The sequence below is a fragment of the Pinus tabuliformis genome, chromosome 1_2 (assembly GCF_031772625.1).
Source record: "Pinus tabuliformis cultivar Carrire ecotype Pingquan chromosome 1_2, CPIR1, whole genome shotgun sequence".
Taxonomy (NCBI): domain Eukaryota; kingdom Viridiplantae; phylum Streptophyta; class Pinopsida; order Pinales; family Pinaceae; genus Pinus; species Pinus tabuliformis.
In genome coordinates, this window is record NC_142298.1 from 829,996,323 (window position 1) to 830,021,199 (window position 24,877).

General features: G+C 39.3%; 1 pseudogene; it reads right to left on the bottom strand.

The window, feature by feature from the left end:
* Positions 1–3,101: 3,101 nt before the first annotated feature.
* LOC149208481 (cytochrome P450 CYP72A219 pseudogene) lies at positions 3,102–19,444 on the bottom strand (annotated as a pseudogene).
* Positions 19,445–24,877: the final 5,433 nt, after the last annotated feature.

Genomic DNA, 24,877 nt, shown 5'->3' on the forward strand with positions numbered 1-24,877 from the left:
CACAGAGATGGCATCCCGCAAAGTAGCAAGGAAAACAGGGTCTGACACTCTTAGATGGGGCAACCGAATTCAAGGTAATTTCACAATAGTAGAAGCCTACTACCACATATTCAATCAAAATCAATAGACAGAGACCAAAAAATGGACGAATCTATGGAAAATCAAACACTCACCGAAAGTTTCTTTTTTTGTTTGGACTATACTACACGGTAGAGCACTTACCTGGGAATAGCTGCAGAGGAAGGGGCGCCAAGGTCCTTCCCGCTGCGGTCTTTGCAATTCCTAAGAGGAGACTATGGAACATTTGATGAACCAATGCACAGTCAGCAATTCCCTGTGGGAAAGTCACTACAAATTGTTTGAGCGCCACCATAGAAATTATCAGAACATTGTAAACACCATAAAAACCTAGCCGAGAAAACCTTACCAAAATCTGGTGGTCAATCGTGCATGGCTTCTCTCTGCCAAGTTCCTCCTTTGGAACATCTGGAAGGCACGGAATGGGGCAATCTTCAAAGTGGAAACCAGATCCGCAGTAGCCATATGGGAACAAACCACCAGGAACATGCGCGAAACAATCTTAATAGAAAACTGGAAGGACGAAGACTAGCAGGCGTCGCAAACGGAGGAGGCAATCCTGAAAAAGCTTGAGGTAAACCAGAGTATGGTAAATGGGGGTGTAAAAAGAAAAGACCAAAACAGAGAAGTGGCTGAAAGCAACCGGTATCGCCATCCCCCGCAGGGATTCATAAAGCTTAATTTCGATGGCGCCACAAAACATAACCCAGGAGAGGCTGGCATTGGGGGAGTCTTCAGAGACGCCAGGGGCAAAACCCTGCGAACCTTTGCGATGGACTACAGGGAGGCCTCAAATAATGAAGCCGAACTACATGCTTTGAAACGTGGCCTGGAAATTGCAATACAAGTTAATTTCAAGAGACTCCAAATCGAGGGAGACTCAAAGTTGGTGGTAGACATGGTTAGGAAACTACAACAGCAACAACCAGCGGATAAAATTAGTAAGAGCTGGAGAACGACTTGGCTTGTAGGAGAAATAGGGAAACTCCTACCTAGAATCGACTATCTAATTCCGTCACACATTAGACGATCTGGAAACAAACCGGCGGACTGGCTCGTGAACTGGGGTAGTTGGAATCGTGGCAAAGAGATAGATAGTGAAGGTTTGTCTCAACTGCTCCCGGAGGAGAGTGATCATCTCCAAAAATTGCTTGACGTTGATAAGGGTGGTAAAGGCATGCCCGAGGCGAATGACCAAGATCAGGCGGCATGCAGCAGCTGCGGGGCAAGATTGCAGCGGATGGGAACGGACAGCATATCCATGGGAAAGGACAGGAGTAATAGGAATGATAGAACCGGGCAGATGACGGGGCAAGATAAGACTAGTCAAGGCGACAGAGAAGAAGCGAGAAACGAAACATCATCAAGGAAGGATCTGGAGTTAGCTTGGGAAGTCGAGATCAATGACAGAGGAAGGACTACAGGTGGCACAAGGAGTACAGAAAGGCTACGGCGGGAACAGCCTAGAGAATATTGGAGTAATGATGCATAATGCAGGTAGGTCAAGTCACGCCTCATCCCGAGGTAGGAATACAGGGAGGCTAGTCAGAAAATTAAATGGCCAAGTGGAGGTCCGTATGGGAGGACATTGGGTAGATAACAACCATATGCCTGAGGAGGTAGATGGAATGCTCATCCAGTTTGGCAAGAACCATGAAAAAAAGCGAAAAGGAGACAGCACGACTCTACGACCAGACCTCTTCCCCGGCTCCGGCACGAAAAGGTGGTATGTTTCCTATAGTTCCTGTCCTCCAGGCGTTATGTCAGCTAGCAATTACGTTAACTTTGTTCGTCCTGAAATGTTCCACCCCAGTGAGCAGAATATCAGTAGTAGAATTGATAGCAGCCTTCCCAACACTCAGTCGATTCACCTCTCTCCCTTCAGAGCAGGGGAGGTTTTGCATGGCGATAGTTTTGATTCCTGTACTAAGAGCTAGGAGGCGAGGGGGGATTTGTTGGGTCTAGTTGCGCTCCACGAGGGGCACCATGGCCCTGCCCATTTCTGTTCCCTGGATTTCTTTCGTGGCTATAATCACGGAAGCTCTCCATACCAGATGGCTAGGTCTGCTGTCTAGTGCAGGTTTTCTGGGGCTAATGAGAGAGGGAGGCAGGTCTTAAGCCTCTTCGCTGGGAATTTTGTAATAAGGATGCAGACTACCAGCCATGCCGAAGCTGGGGTGGTAAGAGAGTGGATTTTGACTGAGTTTCAACGCAATGGCACTGACTTGTGGTTTTTCGTTGTGATAGGTAGAAAATCTCTTACAATTTCAAGGTCCCAGGTCCGAAGCAAGATGGCACCAAGGAAGGATAACTCTGCTAAGAACCGGAAAGAAGGCACCAGTAGCCATATGAACAAAAGGGGCAGGAAGCTTGACTCTGAAAAGAGGATGCGCACAATAAATGCGTACATGGCCGGGAATCCTTCGGAGGTCTGCACCCAAATCAATGGGTGGAAGCGCGAGCTGCAGTATATCAGTGAGAACAAAGAAATCCCCCATGGGGAATGGGAGGATCTGGTCCCGAACCCAGGAACCACAAGAGGCAGAAATTCCTTGTTCAATAAAACGCTTCAGCATTACTGGATTATGAAACATGTGGTTTCTCAGGCTATGGAGATGAATCAGGCCATTCGCGAAGAGGAGGAGGGGGAACGCAAGCAGGCTGAGGATCAGCTCAAAAGCCAGCTGGCGAAAGACTCAAAAAACATCAAGAATACTCTCCTGAAAGAGATCGCGGTCGTCCAAGTCCAGGCAGCGGGAAACCATCTGCTGCTGAAGAACATGGAACAAATGTTGCTGGAACTAAAATGGGCCATGGAGCAGAAGCAGCTGAAGCCCGGTACCAGCGCCTCAATGCCTGCCCCGGTCAACTTGTCGGACGAGGATTTTTTTCTTTTGTTTTAAATGTTGATAAAACAGAACTGTGTCTGGTTGTTAAGTCATGCTATTGATGGTAGCTTAGTCAGTACTAGACAAAAACATGGTTATGATAGGAAAAAGGAACAAAACATTTTTAAATTTTGGTCAGGTTTTAAGGCCGAAAGGTGGCGGTCTGGTTTCCTGCAGGCAGACCTGCCACTTGAACTCTAGTATGCTGTAATTTTGTTTGTCATCTGGAATGAAGAATGCCTAACTTTACAAAAAAAAAATATCAATCCATGTTCCATATTTGTAGAAATGGATTATAGAATAAACTAGCAATTGCACTAGATGTTGCAAAGGAAACATTGTAAGGGGATAGTAGCATGTGGAAGAAGAGCATAACAAAATAAAAGAATTTAGAACCTGCTAAATAAATAAACATGTTACAACTTTGTCGTTGTATATTTAAAAGGATAAATGATAATCTTCACAAGCTCCTTGAAAACAAGGGAACTCTCTAAAAATATAGAAATATTTGTGGTTTTGTACACCTAAATTTTCAATTTTCAACAAAAGCCAAACAGGACAACTAATTACGAAAAAAAATCATTGGAACAAAATAAAAGAGCTCGAAACCTTGCTAAAGAAATAAATATGTTACAACTTTGTTGATGCATATTTAAAAGGATAAACGAGCATCTTTGCAAGCCCCTTGAAAACAAGGGGACTCTCTCAAATACAATATATATATATATATATATATATATATATATATATATATATATATATATATATATATATATATATATATATATATATATATATATATATATATATATATATATATATATATATATATATATATATATATATATATATATATATATATATATATATGCAGTTTTGTACACCTAAATTTTCAATTTTTAACAAAAGCCAAACATGATAAATATTTATGAAAAATATCATTGGAACATAGTAAAAGAACTCTAAACCCTGCTAAACAAGTAAATAAATACGTTACAACTTTGTGGCTAGATCTCGTCATAATAGTTTTGAATTCTGCCTAATTATATTGGTTTATTTTGTTACAGAAGGTAGCTTCACTCAAATATTTTGAACTTAGTATCCATATTACTCTTCTAATAATATCTCATTCTAGAGTAAATCAAAACCATGCATGAAAAAAGATTCTAGGTAGAAAGGAGCATGTGCAACTTCAAACCAAGTTCATGATATTTCTAATAGCCAAATGAAACATTTATACCATGGTAGGTCATGGTAGGTCATAGGGAGTGGGCTTATTCACATGATTAGAAGCAAATTTATTTATTTATTGTAGTAGTTATCCTTGTAGGGTAATAAAGACTATCTAGAAATCCAATCACCAGATTATTGGTCATCTTGTGGGGTTGATTCCATCATGATTACTCTTTCAGTGCCTCTTAAAAAATATGAAGGTACTTGATTCTCATCAAGGATACGAAAGTAGGAGCATACCAAGTCATTTCAGTCAATTAGAAAACCTCCCTTCATGTTAACTAAAACTCGAAAATTCTTGCCATTGACTTGAACAAACCCATTGTTGCCTCTGCTTTCAAGAAAAATTGTCACATGGTTTCATTTCATCAAAAGAGACCATATTAATTTAAAGTATCCAGGAAAACAAATGCATCACCAACAATTTTTCTACATCAATCATCAACAAATTTACTCATTTTATGATTACATAATATCATTTTGTCTTGAAACACACAAACCAACATTACCGAAAATACAATAAATATTATCGATGTATACTTCAACTTGCACAAAACTATACTAATAAAAGGATCCTTTATGCATAAACTAGAAATTTTTCTCCGTTCATTGTGCCAATTAAGTATACATTCAGATTCTAGAAAACAAATCAGGTATGGTCAATAGGTGAGAGCATCTTGGTGGTTTCCTTTTCACCTAAGTGAATGATGTTGGAAGAAACTTGTGTTTACATATCTCCTTGTTGATATTTATGTTATAAATCAAGGAATGTGGGGTGCATAGTGAATTATCAAAACCCTTTGAGTAGGAGCCAAATATATCATATCAATATGCCAATAATTCTTCAAGAAAAGAAACCCTCATAAAATCAGTGTTGAAACTAAACAACATGCTTGCAAAGTGAATGACATTGAAACCCTTACGAATCAAAAGCTAGTATAATCATGGGAAAAAAAATTAAACATAAAAGCGTAGGCACAAGAATTTAAAATCCCTAAATTATAAAGCCATGAGAAAGCCTAAAAATCTCTCATAAAATAAAATTAATTTTCAAAAACCCCTTACTTCCATCATGAGTGTGGGAAGTCAAAGTACCTTAGTGGCGAGATATTCAAGAATAGTGGTGAAGTAAATTGGTGCACCAACCCCCACATGCTCTGCATACTTTCGAGTCTTCAGGAACTATCGATTCTTCCTACCGGGAACTACAAGATGACTTTCTGTGACCTCGACATAAACTTTGTAGACTTGGCCTTCCCACGGCCACCTTTTGCACCAAAATATCTCATGTTTGGAGAGATTTGGACTTTGTAACCAAACATCGCACCTCGCAAAATACTTATATCTCACAAGTGGATTGTGGCAGACTGAATTCAAACCCTTGAGTGCACTTGAAAACCTATTGATTCTTGAAAATATGAATGAAAATTGTAGAAGTGACCCACCTATTTAGAGGGAAAAGAAAGGGACTTAATGACCTATTAAAAAAATAAATAAGTTGAATGGTTGCAAAAATCAAGATCTGGTTGATAATTAAAGTAGTGGATCTAATAATGGAAGAACTTCCAATCATTTAACAATGGATTTGACGGTGCAATGGGGTGCAGAGTGGTAGGTGGGGGAAACATCGTAACTCGGTAGCATATGGAAGAATAGTATGTTGCTATACAACCAAGGGATCATACTTTTAATTTAAAGTATGTTAAAATCTAGAGATTGTCATTATTCTGTTGATATGTCCAATGATGATCAAGAGTATAGTGGAGTATTTTTAATTCACAATTTTTTTACACATTAAAATTCAAAGTGGAGAGAAGAACATACATATCGTGTTGGAATTGGAGAACATCCCTCGTCTCAACTCTCCACTCTAAGTGATACAAAGAATGAACTATGGATAATTTTTTCCTTTTTATGATTTGACAGACATGAGATATGCACCACATATGAATCCAAAAAAATTAAATTGACGAGGACTAAACAACATGACCAATAAAACTTAAAAGACAAGTCAAACACAATCCATTGTAATGATCTACTCTATTCAATTTTAGATCAATAGTCCAGTGTAATGATCTAGTCTATTCAATTTCAATTTCAAAGCAATAGTCTATTACAATATTTTATTTATTGGCAACATAGGCACTTGGATTTCATTGTAAGTAATCAATATGTAACAATTTTCTTGGTTATTGTTATTGTGTTCATTGCTTCTATTCTTTACAATATTTTATTTATTGGCAGCATACGTACTTGGATTTCATTGTAAGTAATCAATATGTAACAATTTTCCTGGTTATTGTTATTGTGTTCATTGCTTCTAATATTCATGTTCCAATTTTCACTCCTTTTTTCTGTATCTTTCCTTCTTGATGATGTTCTTGCTTTACAAGAGCTATGGATCTATCTCTTCAACCAAATTTTCTCATGACTTGAAGTTTGTAAAATCAAGTAGCTTTCTTAAGCAGGTGAAATGGCCTTTGAACCAAGGTGGGGCTATGCAACACCCCTACCTTACCGTTGAACCAAGACAAATTTAAGTTTTCATTTGTTTTTGACATAGAGAGATAGTTAGTTTTCAAGTTTGCACTAATTTTGCTTATGGAAGAATGATAAACTATTTTTTTTTCCAATGGAACCTATGATTTACCATGAAGAGAATAGGGCATGGGAGAAGGGTCATTTGACTGGTTCCCTTGGTAATGATTCAAAAGTTATATGTATGATTTTTAGGAGAGTTAGAGGTTTTTTTTATGACCTCCCTCCCCACCCTCCACAACAATATAACTAGTGTATGACATTGTTGAATTTCTTCTAGATCATGTCATATTAGTAAATTCATTGAAATCACAAGCAACAATATAACTAGTGTATGACATTTTTGAATTTCTTCTAGATCATGCCATATTAGTAAATTCATTGAAATCACAAGTTAACCTTGTTGATTAGAAATTTTCTAAAAACCAATGTAAATCTCCCCAACCAAAATGAAAACGTTGATGTCTAATAAGCATGGCTTATCTCAAAACAAAAAAATATTGAAAACCTATTTATGAAGTAGTGGAATGCTTCCATCTTACTTGGCTTCTCAATTTTATGATTTTTTTATGTTAAATATTCTTTAACAAGTCTCTTTTGAGATCCTCTTACCCTGCTATAAACGAGGTTTATGGATTTCCTCAAAGTTTCTACCAATTATTAGTATCAAATGAATGAGAAATCAATGATATCTAGAAAATGTGAATTGCATCACATCTACAAAGATTAGTTGGAACCAGAATAAATTGAAATTGTTCAAGGGTAATTTTTTGAGCATGGGATTTACTTTATTTAGAAAGAAACATTTTGAGTGTAACTGGTCATGAATGAGAAATCAGTGATATCTTGAAAATGTAAATTGCATCACATCTACAAATATTAGTTGGAACCAAAATAAATGACATTGTTCAAGGGTAATTTTTTGAGCATGGGATTTAATTTATTTAGAAAGAAACATTTTGAGTGTAACTGGTCAGCTATGGATCTTAATATGATGATAAATGATATTGTTAAAGGGTAATTTTTTGAGCATGGGATTTACTTTATTTAGAAAGAAACATTTTGAGTGTAACTGGTCAGCTATGACTCTCAATCTAATGATTTCATAACTGCAAGATGATCAACTTGTCCCTACAAATGATTTCTTCCAATTTAAGTAACAAAGAAAATGGTGTATTTTTTTCTATCTTGTGTGTGACTTTGAAGTTCCATTGCACCTTCTATCCTTGAATTTTCATTCAACTAGAATGAATTGTCTCTCCATTACTTCATTCAGAAATAAACATTTTGAGTATAACTAGTCAGCTATGGCTCTAAATTTGATCTCTAAATTTGATGAGATCATAGTTGCAAGACCATCAACGTGTCCCTACAAATTATTTCTCCCAATTTAGATAACAAAGAAAATCATGTATTCAGGAACAACCCATACCAAAAAATGATCCAAACAACTTTGCCCCTCCATTACCATATCCATCAACTTGTCCCTACAAAGGATTTCTCCCAGTGTAGATAACAAAGAAAATTGTGTATTCAGGAACAACCCATACCAAAAAATGTTCCAGACAACTTTGCCCCTCCATTACCATATCCATCAACTTGTCCCTACAAAGGATTTCTCCCAATTTAGATAACAAAGAAAATCGTGTATTCAGGAACAACCCATACCAAAAAATGTTCTAGACAACTTTGCCCCTCCATTACCATATTACAATTCTGAGTCTTTTTTCTATCATGTGTACGAACTTTGAACTTCCATTGCACCTTCTATCCTTGAATTTGCACTCAACTAGCATGAATTTCCTCTCAATTCCTCTCAAGTCTCTTATATTGCTAGATTATATTGTTTACATTTTTAACATGTGTCTTCATATATTTCTTTTTTTCCTGAAGCAAGAATCGGACCTTCTATTCATATGAAGCTAAAAAATTGGTTACATAAAATACAACTGGCTCCCTGTGCTTTGGGATCTGAGCCAATTGCTCAAGAACCTGGCTAAGGGCCCACAAAAGCGAACAACCTTCTAAACCAAACCAGGTTAAAATAAGAAGTCAATGAGCGGACCCGAGCAGGAAATAGAGACCGTGGTGAAAACATTTTAGTTTCGCAAGGTAGATAACCATCGAGCAGTTGTTCCACCCGAAAACCCTTAACCCGCTCCTGAGCTGGAACATGCAAGGAAGATATCCTGGTCCCACCAACAAGCACAACAAACCTTAGCCGTAGATCCAGTGCCACTAGATCCTACAGTTGTGAAGGATATCGAGCTGGAAAGAAGAGCAAGGAATACCCGCCCGATGAAGGCGATATTCTCTCTCCTCCTTGAGCCACGTGTTGAATGGTTAGTGGCATCAGAAGCATTTCTGTAAAACCACTTATGGTAATGCGGATGCCCGATAACCACTATAACTGTAGAAAAAGCACCTTGAATTGTAGCAAAGCTGTTGGCGCCACCTTTTGGTTTCGCACTCTTTCTTCTCTGCGTTCAATCCATCTACGAGACCCAAATATACCAATTCTCATGTTGCCTGTTTGTTAAACCCTTAACATCCATCATCTTAATTTTCAACTGGTTGTTTCCCTTTCATGTACCGATAATGCTCCCTGTCTGCCAAAATGTAGCAGTCCTCACGCAGTTGTCCTGCAGGAACCAATTCCCACAAGCAACACTTGTTGTCTCTTGTACAAAGCACCCCTTCATTAGCTAGCCGGTCTGCCACTCTGTTGGCATCTTTGTGCACATGAACAAAGCTAAGAGTTCTAAGTATTCTTAGGTGAGATTGAATTCAGTGATAGACCTGTGAAAGTCTCCAGTGGTTCGAAACTTTGTCTGGTGTTGTGCCAGTGCCTATCCTTTTGACCGAATTAATTGTTAATTCCGAGTCTGCCTCTATGATTGTGTTATGTAAATTGTGATCAATCAGAATTTCTAAGCCTTGCTCAATGGCCATGAGTTCCACCATATTGTTAGTTGCTCTCCCAAAATGACTGTGAAAAATGACTTTTATATTGCCCTCTTCATCTCTTATGACTCCTTCGTAACCAGCATCCCCAGGGTTTCCTTTTGAGGCTCCATCTATGTTGAATTTCAAAAAGCCATGGGGAGGGAGTTGCTAGAATGCCTTTCCTTCTGATACGTGCCTTGCTTTCTTTTTTATGCCCTGAGGGACATGTGACTAGAGACCCAATAGTTCAAGAATGTGAGCATCCCATTGACCAGGGGGTTTCTCAGGAGGTTGCTTCAGAAGGGCACTAACTGTTTCTTTGAGTTTTTTTAGGATTTGAGCCATGATGCTTTGTGTTGAACTAGATTTAGCTTTGAATATCTTGTTGTTGCATTCTTTCCAAACATCCCAGATCAAAAATCTTGGCATCAGAGTCTAGGCTAAATTGTCTGTCTCATTATCTGAGAAGTCTTTCCTCTAATTCTTTAAAGTTTCAGTAATGTCATTTTTGTTTCTGACTGTTTGGTTGAAGATAGAGTCCATCCAATTCCATAAGGTGGAGGTGAAAGAGTAGAGGTTGAGAAGGTGATCTATAGTTTCCTCCTGTAGACCACATAACTGGCATCTTGATGGACCAACAAAACCTCTCTTTCTGTGATTTTTCCAAGACAGAATATTTTTATGTTGTACCAACCACATGAACAATTTGATCTTCATCTAGTGTGGGTTGTTCCAAAGGTATTTCCAAGTCTTGTTAGGGCTTGGATAATTAAGTCCTGTGACTATTCTTTTGGATTCTTTGAGGTTGAAGATTCCCTCATTGTTTCTCCCCCATCTTAGTAGATCATTCGAGGTTGAAGTCAAAACTTGCCTCATTTCTAGAATCTCTTCAAGAACTTCAGCTTGGGCCTTCAAAGGGGTCTCTTCACTGTAATCAAGTACCTTCCAAATTCTCCATTTACCTGTGTCTCTTGACTGATCCCAAAAGTCACTTACCCTTTTTAGTCCTTTATTAATGGTATCATTTTTTACGATGTCCAGTCCTTCTCTATAGAGGTTATGTTCCTACTGCCAATTGTTCTCCCAGAACCAGACTAGATTCCCATTTTTTATCTCCCAGAAACTATGTTTCTTAACTAAGGCTCTCTTCTCCCAAGCATTGTTCCAAATATGGGAACCCCTGATGTGTCCTGTCATTCAAATGTGGTCCCTTTCCTGCCAATCCATTGCATATTTTTTTTTCCAAAGCTTTGCCCAGGGGTTTCTTATTTCTTTTAGCAATCTCCACCAAAGTTTTGCCCCAAAACTTTGCTTAGAGTGTCTAGGTCATGGAGACCCAAACCACCATGGGTTTTAGGTTTGCAGAGCTTGTCCCACGCTACCAGAGCCTACTTATTTTTCACTTCCCCTTTACACCAAATAAAGTTTCTTTGGATATTCCTGATTTGCTGTAAAACTCCTATTCGGAAAGGAAGGGCTGAAAACATGAAAATTGGAATGGTTTGTAGTATAGCCTTTGTAAGAATTAGCCTTCCTGCTAAATTCAAGGATCTGCTAGTCCAGTTGTTGACTTTTTCCTTCAGTTTATTTGTAACTGACTCCCAAACTTCCTTACTCAGAGGTTTATCAGTGAGAGGCATTCCTAGATATTTGGAGGGAAGATGATCTCTTTGAAAGCCAAGAATTCTGGAGAGATTTCTTTGAATAGAAATATCAGTATTGAAAAAGAAAACTTTCGATTTTGTGAGGCTTACCTTAGTGCCAGCAGCCATTGCGAAATCATGCAGGATTTGTTTGAAATCTTTGGCTTCCTTGACTGTGGGTATGCCCTACAGCATAGTGTCGTCCACAAATTGTTGATGAGTCAATGTGTCCCCATTCTAAGTAAGTTTGAGTCCCTGGATTTTTCCTTCCTCCTTGGATGAATTGACCGCTTCGCCCAATCCTTCCATCATGAGAATGAAGAGGAATGGGGAGAGAGGATCTCCTTGCTTGAGGCCTCTCGATGGCCTAAAGGTTCTCGATGGAGAGCCATTAAGAAGGATTGAACAACTAGCTGTGGTAACTAGGGCCATGACCCACTTTATCCAGTTGTCCTCAAAGCCATAACGCTTTAAGAACTTCCCTGATGTACGACCAACTTAGCTTATCATAAGCTTTCACTATGTCCAGCTATATTATCATACTTGCTTGCTTATTGGTCTTGAGGGAATGGACCACTTCGTGAGCTTGAATGATATTATTAAGAATTTGTCTACCTTCCACATATCCAATTTGCTCCTCTGGCACTAGTGTTGGAAGAAGAGATTTGAGTCTGTTAGCAATAACTTTGGAAATGATTTTGTACACCACATTGCATAAAGCTATGGGTCTGAACTTGTCTGGTGTCATGGCTTTTTCTTGTTTAGGGATTAATGCTATGAAGGATTCATTAAGTGCTCTCAGAACTGTTCTTGATTTTCTTGAGTCCTCCACTGTTATAGCTCTGATACCACTTGTTATAGATCTAACCCAAAAATATATGAGAATAGAAATAAACCCAAGAATAACAAGATCTGAATATAGAAATGCATCATTTTATTGATATCAAAACCCTTGAGGTAGGGCAACACCATACATTCACTCCTTAAGGAAGGAGAACACTCCACAAGCCATATGCTTGTTCGTACAATAATCCTTCACAATCTCTCCATGTGGAGTCTCTAGCCTCTATATAGGCCTCATACATAAAATACCATGGGTCATTACCATGGTTCCCTCATACCATCAAACTAATACCATGGGCCCATTACATTATTACTAACTACTTGTGGTCCCTTACATGATATGGGTTAACCACCTTATTTATTACTATGGCCCATCCCATTATTACATTATTACCTTGGGTACCTTCCTTGGTACCCCATATTATCTCCCCTAGGTATATAACATTCCACCCCCTTTAGCATGCTTCATCCCCGAAACATGGGAAGAACACAAATAATAAGATCTACTCAAAAGAGTAGTCCATTGGTACCATGCACGTGCATTTAGCCATCCAAGAGAAAGGTGAACCCTTGATCTCGCTGGTGCCTCACTCGCTTGAGATGGAAGTTGACCGTGGCAGCTCTTCTGTGTTGATGTGTAGTAGGTGGATCTTCGCTCCTCGTTATCCGTCATACGGGGGTTGTTGTCCTTTTGGCTAATTGGTTGCCATCTTGTTGGTTTTTTTCTTGCAGGGGTGATGTGGGTGATGATATGTGGAAGTTTTAACCCATGGTGTTTTTTTTTTTTAATTCACCCTGTTGTGGTGCCTGTTGTGGTGTCTTCTTTTCCAATATGACTTCAACCACTGAGCCCTCATCTGATGTACCTGTAACCTTTTCTGCTTCAGCCTCTGTTTGTGTTTGATTGTCGATCATCAAAGGCTTATCATCTGATATGTCATTCCCTGGAACATCTTCTGCTTCAGCCTCCATGTACTCTACCTGTTTATTGATGGAAATATCCTGTAATGTAATTTTCTTCTTTTTATATCAGAGCTTCAGGAATTTCTTCTGCACATTAATATTGATAGTACCCACCTCTTCCATCCAAGGGTATCCCAAAACAACATCCACATTAGCCATATCTAAAGCATAAAAATTAGAATGCAATACATACGTGTCCATAGAAATTTTCAAATCTTTATAAACTTGAACATCCTCATTATCAATCTGTGCGGTTTCAATGTGTTTTACTGGAACTTGCAATCTTTTTGCCAAATTAACATTGATAAAGTTATGCTTGCAACTAGGATTTATAGAAACCATGATCTTCTCCTTCTGAATCAATCCATGGATCTGCAATAAGGATAACGCCACATGTTTCTCCTTATCTTGTTTTCTGGCATGAGACCATCTATCTAAAAGTAATTTTTCAAATTCTTCATCGGGCAGGTTGAAACACTTCTTTTGGTTAAGTAATCCCCACCATGTGGTTGCCTCATCTTTAAAATTAGCCAGTGCCACCCATTTCCAATTGTGTCTAAATAACCTCTTGTATTCATTTATGTATTCTTCAATAGTAGGACCCTTATCATTCCCTGTAAAAAATTCCTTGCTAGAAGCCATGAAGGTTTGGAAAAAATTCACTTACTTGGCGAAAATTTGAAATTGTCACAGTTTAGTCAATATTTCTCAGAATCCTTATTATGACCTGTTTTCAGAAATGGAGCAATCATTCTGCATCTACCCATGTGTTAGAAATCTTGATCCAGGCACTGGAATTTCAGATCTGGGCTACAACTCTCCCGCCGTCACCAAAATTTCTGCAAAAAGAGCTGATTTTAAATCAGCTATATCTCCCTCATCCGGACTCTAATTCGACCGATTGTTTTTTTAAAATCGGGTATTTTTTCACATAGCATCTAGATCTACAATTAGATTTTGCAGATCTTGCACCAGAACATCTAGATCTGCGCCGCAAACTCGTTGCCCTGAAAATTTGTCTGCAACCCCACTAATTTTTAAATTAGCGTTATCTCCTTCATCCGGACTCCGATTCGACTGTTTTTTTTTTGAAATCGGGTATTTTTTCACATAGAATCCAGATATGCAATTAGATTTTGTAGGTCTTGCACAAAAACGTATAGATCTGGTCTGCAAACTCGCCGCCCCCGAAATCCTGCAAAAATAATAATAAAAAAATTCTCCACTTTTTTGCCCAAGAAAGTGCTCTGATACCACTTGTTATAGCTCTGATACCCCTTGTTATAGCTCTAATACCACTTGTTACAGATCTAACCCTGAAATATTATAGATCTGATAGGAAAATATAAGATAATGAAAATAAACCCAGAAATAATATGAAATGATTCTTTATTGATCAAAACCCTTAAGGTAGGGCAACACCATACATTCACTCCTTAAGGAAGGAGAACACTCCACAAGCCATATGCTTGTTCCTACAATAATCCTTCACAATCTCTCCATGTAGAGTCTCTAGCCTCTATATAGGCCTCATACATACAATACCATGGGTCATTACCATGGTTCCCTCATACCATCAAACTAATACCATGGGCCCATTACATTATTACTAACTACTTGTGGTCCCTTACATGATATGGGTTAACCACCTTATTTATTACTATGGCCCATCCCAATATTACATTATTACCTTGGGTACCTCCCTTGGTACCCCATATTATCCCCCCTAGGTATATAACATCCACCACATCAAGAATGTCTTGTTTGATAGTTTCCTAGCATGTTTTGAGGAAGTCTACATTGAAACCATCCGGGCCTAGAGCTTTCCTGTTGTGCATCTCTTTGATTACTTACTTGACCTCTTATTCCATTACTGGCCCATTGAGATTATAATTATCTTCCTTGGTTACCAGTTTTGGAATATGCTAAGTGAAGCTCTTAGTGAATCGAGATCTATCTGCAATGGTCTCCTCTACTATGTTTTGAAAATGTTGTACCAGAACAGATTCCATTTCCTTGTGAGTATTTAGCTCTTTCCCTTGAGGATCTATGAGTTTCGTTGTCCGATTATTTTCCTTGTGTTTCATGGTGGACTTGTGAAAGAAGCTAGTATTTCTCTCCCCTTCTTTATTTCTGTCTCCAGAAGATTTCCACCTGCATGCATCTATTGTCCCATTCTTGTTGAAGAGAGTCCGCTTGCATTTTCCTTTCCTCTGTGAAGCCTTCTGTGATGAGAATTTGATTAGTTTCCTGTAATTTTTTCTCCACTTCTCTTTTGGCTTCAAAAATATTTCCAAACTCATTTTTGTTCCATTCTTTGAGCCTTAGCTTGATGTGTTTGAGTCTCTGTTGCAGGAGGAACATTTTTGTGCCTTGGGTGGGCATGTCTTCTACCCACCATTTTCCAATATTAGTGATGAAGTCAGGGTGAGTGAGCCAGACATTTTCGAACCTGAAAGGTCTATTCCTCGGGGTACCAATAAATGAGGCTTCCAACTGGATGGGCCAGTGGTCCGAGCCTCCAAAAGGAAGGATAAAAGCTGTCATGATACGACCAGAGAGAAGGAGATCCTCCGAGATTATGAATCTGTCTAATTTCAAGGCAACTTGGGAAGTTCCTCCTCTCTTGTTATTCCATGTGAAGGTACCATTTATTGTGTCCATATCCACTAGTCTCATGTTGTTTAAGAAGTTCTGGAAGGCAATTGAGTCTCGTCCAAACGTTCTGGTCTGTCCTTTTTCTCTGTGAGCGATCTGATCATGTTAAAATCCCCTCCCAGAATCCAGGGGATTACTGGGTGTCTCTCTCTCAGCTCCTCCAGAGAGGTGAGGAGCCTGAGTTTGTCTTCAAGAAGTTGAGGACCATAGACATTTGTGATCATGTAACAATCCTTGTCCCCCAAAGGTTGTATAACCATTGAAAGGTGGTTTCTAGATGCCTCAACATCCAGGATCTCTAATTTCTGAGGATTCCATAAAGTAAGAATTCCCTCCACTGTATTATTTGCTTTGACTTTTAGATACTCATATTTGATAAGCCATTTGCTATGTATTTCTCTGATCTTGTCTACTCAGCATTTTGTTTCCTGTATAAACACCATGTTTGGTTTTTCTTCTTTTATTCTATTACTGAGATTTCTTTGTCTTCTTTTACTTCCTAATCCTCTAATGTTACAGGTTGTAAGCTTCATAATGATGTGTTTGTGAAAGAGTAACTAGTGAGATCTTTCATCTTACCTGAATTAATCATGAGTTTCCCACACTCTGACAGAAGTTCATTCTGTCTCTTTCTTCCTCTTTTCTTGCCTAGGTTTTTGTTGGAGTGTCCTGAAGTAAGCTCCATTGATTTAACCCCTATGTTCTCCTGGCTGTTGTAGTTCCTTTTGACTCCTGTAGCCTTTGTTTGAGACCTTTGGAGGATTAGTTGTTGTACTCTGTAAAACTCCTCTTGTGGCAGAAAGTCAATCCCTTTGTTGGTTCCCTGCTCTAGAAACTTTTCTAGTTGAAGGTTCTCGCTCTCGAGAATCTCCTGTAGGTCTTGGTCCAAAGTACCTCCTTCGCTTGGGGTCATCTCATGGTCCCTGCCAAGTTCCATAGTGCTTGGTGGGTCCTCCTTTTGTTCATTGTATTCCTGTATGATTTCCATGCTATCCTCTTTTTCTTTCTCTGTATGAATGTCCTCCGGTTCCTTGTTTGTTCCATTCCCCCTCCCCCCCCCCCTTCTTCTAAAATCTCGAAACTATTATGACTTGGTAGCTTGTTCTCGCTAGGTTTCTTTTGGTACTCTTTTCCCCCTCCTTTCCCTCTACCTCCCACTTTGGTGAAACCTTCAGGGTCTTTTCCTGTGTTGGTTTTTAGGTTGTCCTCCCTTTTGTTGAGTGGGCAGTCTCTGAAGAGGTGCCCATGTTCATGACATTTATGGCATCTGAATGGGATGTGTTCATAGTCGACCGCCTGTACCCATTCCTCATCATATACTTCTAGGATGACTTCATCCAGGAGTGCTCCCGATAAGTCCATTTCTACACATATGTGGGCGAAGGAGGTATATTTACCTCACAGAGTCGCCTCTGATATCTTTATAAAATTCCCTAATTTATTACCTATAGCTTTTAAGGATTCTGATAGCCAATAATCTAAAGGTAAGGAGTATAATCTAATCCATACCGGGACCGATGTGAATGTTTCTCGCTTTGGAATAAAGTTCATCATCTAAGGTCGCATGTAAAGGCCAGCAGCAGCATAGAAGTAGGGTCCTCCTTCGAAAACTCTGTCTTTGTCCTCCAGGTTAGTGAAAACCACTATGAAAAAACCCTTGGACCCAAGATGTAGATTTATTTCTCCCTTTGGTTTCTAGTTGTTTCTTATCCATGTGTACAATGCTTTCTCCGTGGGCCATATACCCATAAACTTGCATATGACCGCATAAGTTGCCATGTGATCTCTGTGCACATGTAGTGCAGGATCATTTAAGACCACCCGGGGTTTGATGTTAGACTTGGGCTTGTAGGGTCCCATCATAGATATATTCTCCATTCTCTAACTGTTGTCTCCATATTTCGTTTCCCTCCTAGCCTCCTTGTGGGTCCCTTCCTTTTCTAGGGATTTGTTGCTTTCCAGCTTTTGGGTACCGGTTGTCTTTGTCTCTGCCTCCGTTGGTTTCCGGAAATTGTTCAGACTTGTCTCTTTGCTTCTGTTTGAAACCACATTACTATAGGAGGGAGTGGAGCTCCCTCCTCCATGCCCCTCCATAGTTACCAACTCGCTTCTATCGCCCCCGGTTCAAAACCCTCGTCGCTCAGTCCTCCCATGTGTTTACAATTTCATGTAAATTTATCCACTTTTATTTTTGTGTCATTGAATTTTAACCTCCATGGTTCACCATGTGTCTTCATGTATTTCAAGTCTGTTATAGTTGTTATATTTTCTTATTTCCACATAGATTCCTATGTCATATTCATTGATATCCTTGTATACCCGAAAAAAAAAGTTTCTACATAATATACATAATCATGTTTATGAACTTTCACAGCATTTAGATATTACAACTTTTATTCCCAAGAATTCCTTCACTCCCTCTTCATGGATTTCTGGGACCACTGTGACCTTTGTTCAACATAGTGTCTCTATATAGTATCTTGAACAACAATTTATTCGAATACATAAGAAAATACATGACATGCATTTAAGCAATTCCATTTTATTCATCATCGTGCCGAAAGGCTTATTAAAATTGAAACTCTCGAGGATCACCTAGGCTCCATGTAGTAGTTACAAGGTGAATATATGGGTAGGTGCATGGGCATAAGATGGGGAAGTGACAAAAGAAAATCATTGCAGAACCATAGCCAATACCACTTTTTCTTCCATGAGTGTAGCCAATACCACTTTTTCTTCCATGAGTGCAAAGTTCTGACCCACACAAATTCTTGGACCATATCCAAAGGGTAGAAATGTGGAAGTCTTGGTGATTCCTTTGATAAATCGCCCTGAATTAAACTCATTTGCATCATTTCCCCATAAAGTTGGATCATGATGCGTTGCAAGAATTGGAGTAAGTTGGGTGCCTGCGGGAATTGAAATCCTTCCAAGCTTCACTAAATTTACCGCTTGAAGTAATAGACCCATTACTAGTGGATAAAGTCTCAAGGCCTCATTTGGAATCATTCCCACCTACAAACAACCATAATTTACGCTTCAAAAAAGGATGAAGAATATATGTAAAATATATTGTCAAGGCCATGTATACCTCTATGATTTACCTACTACTCTGTGAATAAATTATAAACCTCTATATTTTTTTTCTTTTTCACCCATCTAGAGATTCTACATTTCCATGTCATAATTTAACCAATTTAACCCACAATAAAATAGTAATAGTCTTTTGAAATTTACTAAGAGATAAAAGGTTTTTCAGAAGTAGCCATTACAATCTTAAGGTGATTCAAGCTATCTACATCTGGATAAACATCTTTTCCAAATACTTCCAACACCTCTTTGAGTCCTCGTTCTTGCCAATCTTGATTCATTCCCAATAATATTATGGCCCATGTCAGCAAGTTTGATGTAGTTTCATGTCCTACAAAGTAAATAGCCCCTGCATTCTGCAATTATTTCCTCTTTCGTCATGCCTACATCCTGCATGTTTCCCCGCACTTGCTTCTTTTTGGTAGACATCATTAGACCTAGCAGATCATTACCATCACTACTTGGATTTTCCATGACAACACTCCTTTCTCTGCCTTCAACGACATGCATCACAGCTCTTCTAATCTCTTTGTCTAACTTCCAAAGTCACCTGTTCTTTCTCATCCTGCATGTTTCCCCACACTTGCTTCTCTTTGGTAGACATCATTAGATCTAGCATATCATTACCATCACTACTTGGATTTCCATGACAACACTCATTTCTCTGCCTTAAACAACATGCATCACAGCCACTGTTGCACTAATCGTTATCAGGATATTATCGGCGTAGTGAAAAATTGGAAAAAATTGGGAAAAAATCGGTAAAAATCGGGAAAAAATCATAGCATACAAAAATATTCATTTTTTGCAATTTTTTTAATATCTAAAGCATCTACAACATAAAATAAATACATTGACACATAAATATGATAAAAAAACTAATATATAAGATGTTCAATATCATTTCTAGTGCCACATCACACATAATAGTGAATCATGTCGTGAATAGTGATGAGCCCCAAAAATGGATAATTATTTGGGCTCATTCAACCTCCTAATTCGACTTAATCCACCATTCTCATTAGTTTATTGCATGTTTTTTATTATTTTTATGTTAATAGAGTGAATTTGGTTAGTCATTATGCCAACAAGTCTAATGGGTGCTTTGTGTAGCCTTTTTGGTCCACTTGGAGACAAAATTGAAGGTCTTAATGAGCACTTGGCAGCCAAATTCGTGGGAGAACAAGCTAGAGGATTTGTAGGAAGGTGTCCCCCTCATTTATGGGCCCTTACCTCGAATTCTCCACCATCAGCTCGGAGTTCAAAGGCCACCAAATCAATGAGCACAAGAGCAGCCAAGCAAGTCAAGTAGGACTGCTGTTAACTACAAGTCTTGGGCAGCCAAGTCCCTAAATTTTAGGAGGACTGTTGGGTCCTCAAATTGTATAAATAAGAAGGCTTAGGGCCTCATTTTGGTTAGCTAGTGGTTAGTCATTTTGTAGCTGGTAGTTAGTCATTTCATAGTCTTGTTGTAGTCATTTTGTAATTCGATTTTTAGGCAATAGATTAGTTTTGCTGTCAGCTCATTTTCAAGTTCTCCTTGTGGACAACTTTGATGTAACTCTTCATTCTTGATTAATAAAGATGAATCCAGCTTTGCACCAGCTCTAAATCTCTCTTGGGAGGCTGTAGCTCTTGGGGTTGGGCCCATCTCAAGCGCTCAGTACCTCCCTTGACTATCTTTATGTGTTTGCTGTGTTCTTAAAATGAAATCTGCTCTTTAGATCTTGATTTGTTATTGTGGTTGTTTTTGATGGTTAAAGTAGCTTTTTATGGTTAGAATCGATTGGTAGGAGTTTGTCATGCATTTAGATATTTTTGAATGTTCTTACTCACGTGATGTACATGGTTCTCTTTCCAAACAAAGCTGCTGTTTATTCATTTCATTGACAGTTGGATTAAGTTAGCTAGGACTTGGTTTGTTTGCAAGGATTCATTGATTCGTTTGAATGAGCATTGTGCAGGGCATCTTTATCACCTTCATCACCTCCTCGTTCATATGAGCCTTGTCCAGATCAGTTCCTCCATCACCAAGTCCGTTTCCTCATCTCCCATCTGCTCTTTTGCCACGTAACCCTACCTTCTTGCTTTTCCATTGCTTAAACCTTCGTTGATGCAAGTCAGCCTTCCACATCATCTCACCACTCCATCCATCAGTTCCTGGTTCACTGCAGACCCCCATCCTACCTCCATAACCATCCATGCATCTTCCATCAACCATCCGCCCTCAAACATCCCATTTCGAAACATCCTGTAGAAGAATTACAGAACTTCCTGTAGAAACCCCTGCAGACTTCCTGTAGAAGTTCATAAACACGGTTGCATGGCCTCCAGACTTTGTGAAACTCTCAGAAAGAATGCTAGGGATCCCTTAGACCCTCTCTGTACCATCCCAACCTTTCCCAAAGCATTTCATCCCTTGATCCATCCCTGCACAGTGGAAAACTAATTAGAAGCACATGCATGATAATTTCAACAACTTAAGCAAAAATACAAAAAGATGTTTTCTTCAGATAGTGATAACTTAGACACATGCATTTTACCTTCCTAGAAGTAATGGCATCTCTTTTCGTAGTTTGCATTCTCATTTTTGCATCAGTAGGACTAGTTGGTAGAATTAGGGTTTGTTAGGGTTTGCTAGGGTTGGTATTTCTTTTTGGCTTTCAGTTTCTTTCCGCAAGTAGATTAGCTTCCTTTGAGTTAGCTTTCGTCCATCAGTTAAAAAGCTTCTTCTAAGAGCTCATAGAAGTTGGCTTGAGCCCCTAGCGGACTTGTGCCAGCTGACCAAGTGATAGCTGCGACAAGAGCTAGTACTTGTGCATACAGCACCGTCGCTTCCAAGTTTGTTACGAACTACCGGGTTGATAAAATTAGAGAAGGGAGTCTCAGGAGTTGCAGCATTATTGCTACAATACTGGAGCCCACCATCTTTTTGGCGCCGTTGCCGGGGAAGCGGCAGAGTATTGGTGATTGTTGCTATTCTTCTATTTTCTACTACAACCTTCTGCTAAGTAGTTTATTTCATTTCCATTATGCAATTTCAATTATGCAAAAGTAGATTAGCATTTCTTGCTTTCATAGATTAGCATTTCAATTCCGCAATTTCATTTCTGCAAGCGTAGATTGGCATTTCAATTCCGCAATTTCATTTCTGCAAGCGTAGATTAGCATTTCAATTCCGCAAGCGTAGACTAGCATTTCATTCCTGCAATTTCATTTGAGCAAAATAGATTAGTCCTTTCCTGCTTTCGTTTCAATTCCGCATTTTCATTTTAGCAAGATAGTTAGTTGCAGTTCAATCTATTTCAGTTTTGCAAGTAGAAGTAGAAAAAAGCAAAAATAAACCAAAAAGATTTCATTTCATGCCTTGTAGGAGTAGAGATAAGTTAGAAAAATGATTGCACAACACCCCAACTGCTTCACACAGCCAAGATTCTCTCTTCTTCGATGGCTGTGATTGAAGAACCCCTGGGTGGACATCAAGGCATATTTAAAGAACCTCTAGGGGAGAAGAAGAAGAAAACATTCCTCTTGAGCAAATGGCTACAAGCAGAGATGTTGGGAGCAACATCTTGTCCAAAGATGAATTTGAAAATCAGATCAAAGATTTCAAGAGTGATATGAGGCAGTTTCTTGCCATGCAACTGGATACCTTGCGGATCCAAAAGAAGCAAGAGGAAGCCAAGAGGGCTTTGGTCATTTTTTGTCCTAGGTGCACTAGAAAGCATCCGAGGAACGAATGTCCAATGCACTCCCTAGAAGTGTGTTTTATCTGTGAAGAATACCATCCTACAGATCAGTGCCCTTCCTTACCCAGATTCAAAGCTGCATATCAGAGAGCCAAAGGAGCCACTGAATCACCCTATTACATGAACCAAAGTTGGCCGCATGGACCTAGATCTTACCAGCAGGAACTGCAAGGGGCACCCGAGACCTATTATGACCCCTATCAAGCCACTTTCATGCCTTCTTGGGGTCCCCCTGCTCATCCTTCCTGGTCTACACCTTCTCCTTGGTCATATTCTCCTTGTTCCTTCACAGATCCATATTATGCCCAACCAGTTGCTCATTCATTTCACTCTTATGCTCAGCCACAACCTTAGTGGAATGCACCTTATCAGGAGTGGAGGCCCCAGTACAACTCTCATCCCGCTCATTTTCCTCCCCCACCTACTCATCCACAACCATCGCCTCCTCCTCCACCAAGGCAACCCCAAATGCCTACCCAACCACAATGCCATCCATCTCCATCTCAATTTCACACCTCCACTCAACTACCCATACCATTTCCAAAGCCATACAATGGAGTAGCTCAACCCAATTGCACAGTTGAGGCACAACATGTGCAAATGACTCCTCTTGAGCTCAATGATGTTCACCAAAGCTCAAGAAGAGTGTTGCAAAACAAAGATTCTATTGAAGGACCAAAGGAAAAAGAAGATACCAAAGAGGAGATCAAAGAACCATGGGCTGCACTTGATGAAGAGAGGAGATCAGAATCAGAGATCAAGAGAGTTCCCTCATGGTTACCATCAAATCTTCCATGTACTCAAGAGAAAGATCAACAAAAAGAGGAAGATCAGAAGGTCATGATAGAGGGTGACATGAAGAATGATCCAGATCAGCAAAAGAACCAAGGATATCAAAGCTATATTGAGATATGGTTTCAGAAGGTCACTAAGTTGCAGCGGTACTTTCTTCCTCAGTTTTGTTTGATCCCTTCAAAGCTAGATCATTTGGTCTCTGAGATCTGGATACTTGTCCAAGCATGCATTTCGAGCCTTCACATCATTTTGTCTCTAATATCGATGTGCACATGGCTCCATTGGAAGTATTTTTATACTTGAAAATGATTTTGTTTTTCAAGTAGGGTAGGGTAGAAAAAAAAAGAAAAAAGAGAAAAAAATGAAAATAAGAGAAAAATAAAAATCTAAGGTGAAAACCTCCTCGGAGGCGCCTTAGATTGGCTCATTGATTGAAAACCTCCATGAGGCAGTCAATGGGTTGGAAAAAAGAGAAAATAAAAGGGAATAAGATCTTTGGGTGAAAACCTCCCTTGGAGGCGCCCAGGGCAGGCAATTAGGGTGAAAACCTCCATGAGGCGCCCTAGTTGTTTTTCAAAAAAAAAAAAAAAGAGAAAAAAGAAAAAGAAAAATAAAGCTAATCTCCATTGAATAATTTCATGTTGCAGCAATGACATTGCAGGTTGCAAGAAGGACGTTTCATGACAGGAGGAGCACTCAAATCAAGGTCAAAGTAATTTTTCTTGTGCCTTCTACAGGAAGCTCTGTATTTCTACAGGAAACATCCTGTAGAACCTTTGGACGAGCCAAATCCAATTTCAAAAGTGAATCTGATGGTGGGAATCTGTTGATCAGGCCTACAAGCACTTGTGTGTCCATCCCGTGCCTTTATCCATCATTTTTTTCACCTCCTTGTGCTTCTCATTGTGCTTCTACAGGAACTTCCTGTAGAAATTGTGGGAAACTAGGCATGCATTCCAAAAAGTGGTTTGGCAAGCATGGTAGCTTCCTCAAGGGTTCAGAAGCCCTCATGCAATCTTCCAACTCCTCCTCCATCATCTCCATACCTGCATCACAGCCAAAATTCATTTTGTCATACCATGCAACCAAAATGCAAAGTGCCTTGAAGCAAAAACACATAGAGCAGAATTTGTTTTTGCCATAACTTGAAAACCATGCATCCATTTGACAAACCGTTTTATGGGGAATTGTACAAGGTTGATGAAAACATGCCTGAGCAGTTTCATGCAATTCCAGTGCATGGTTTCCAAGAAATCAGCCTCCATCACCATCAGCCATTTTTGCATTTTCTCCATAACCGTGCATCCGTTTCAAAACCTGTTTCATGGGGAGATGCACATGGGTGATAGTAACCTACCCAAGCAGTTTCAGCCAATTCCGATGCACAGTTTCCGAGAAATCGACCTCTGAAATCTTCAGCCATTTTCCATTTTTCTCGAAATCCGTGCATCCA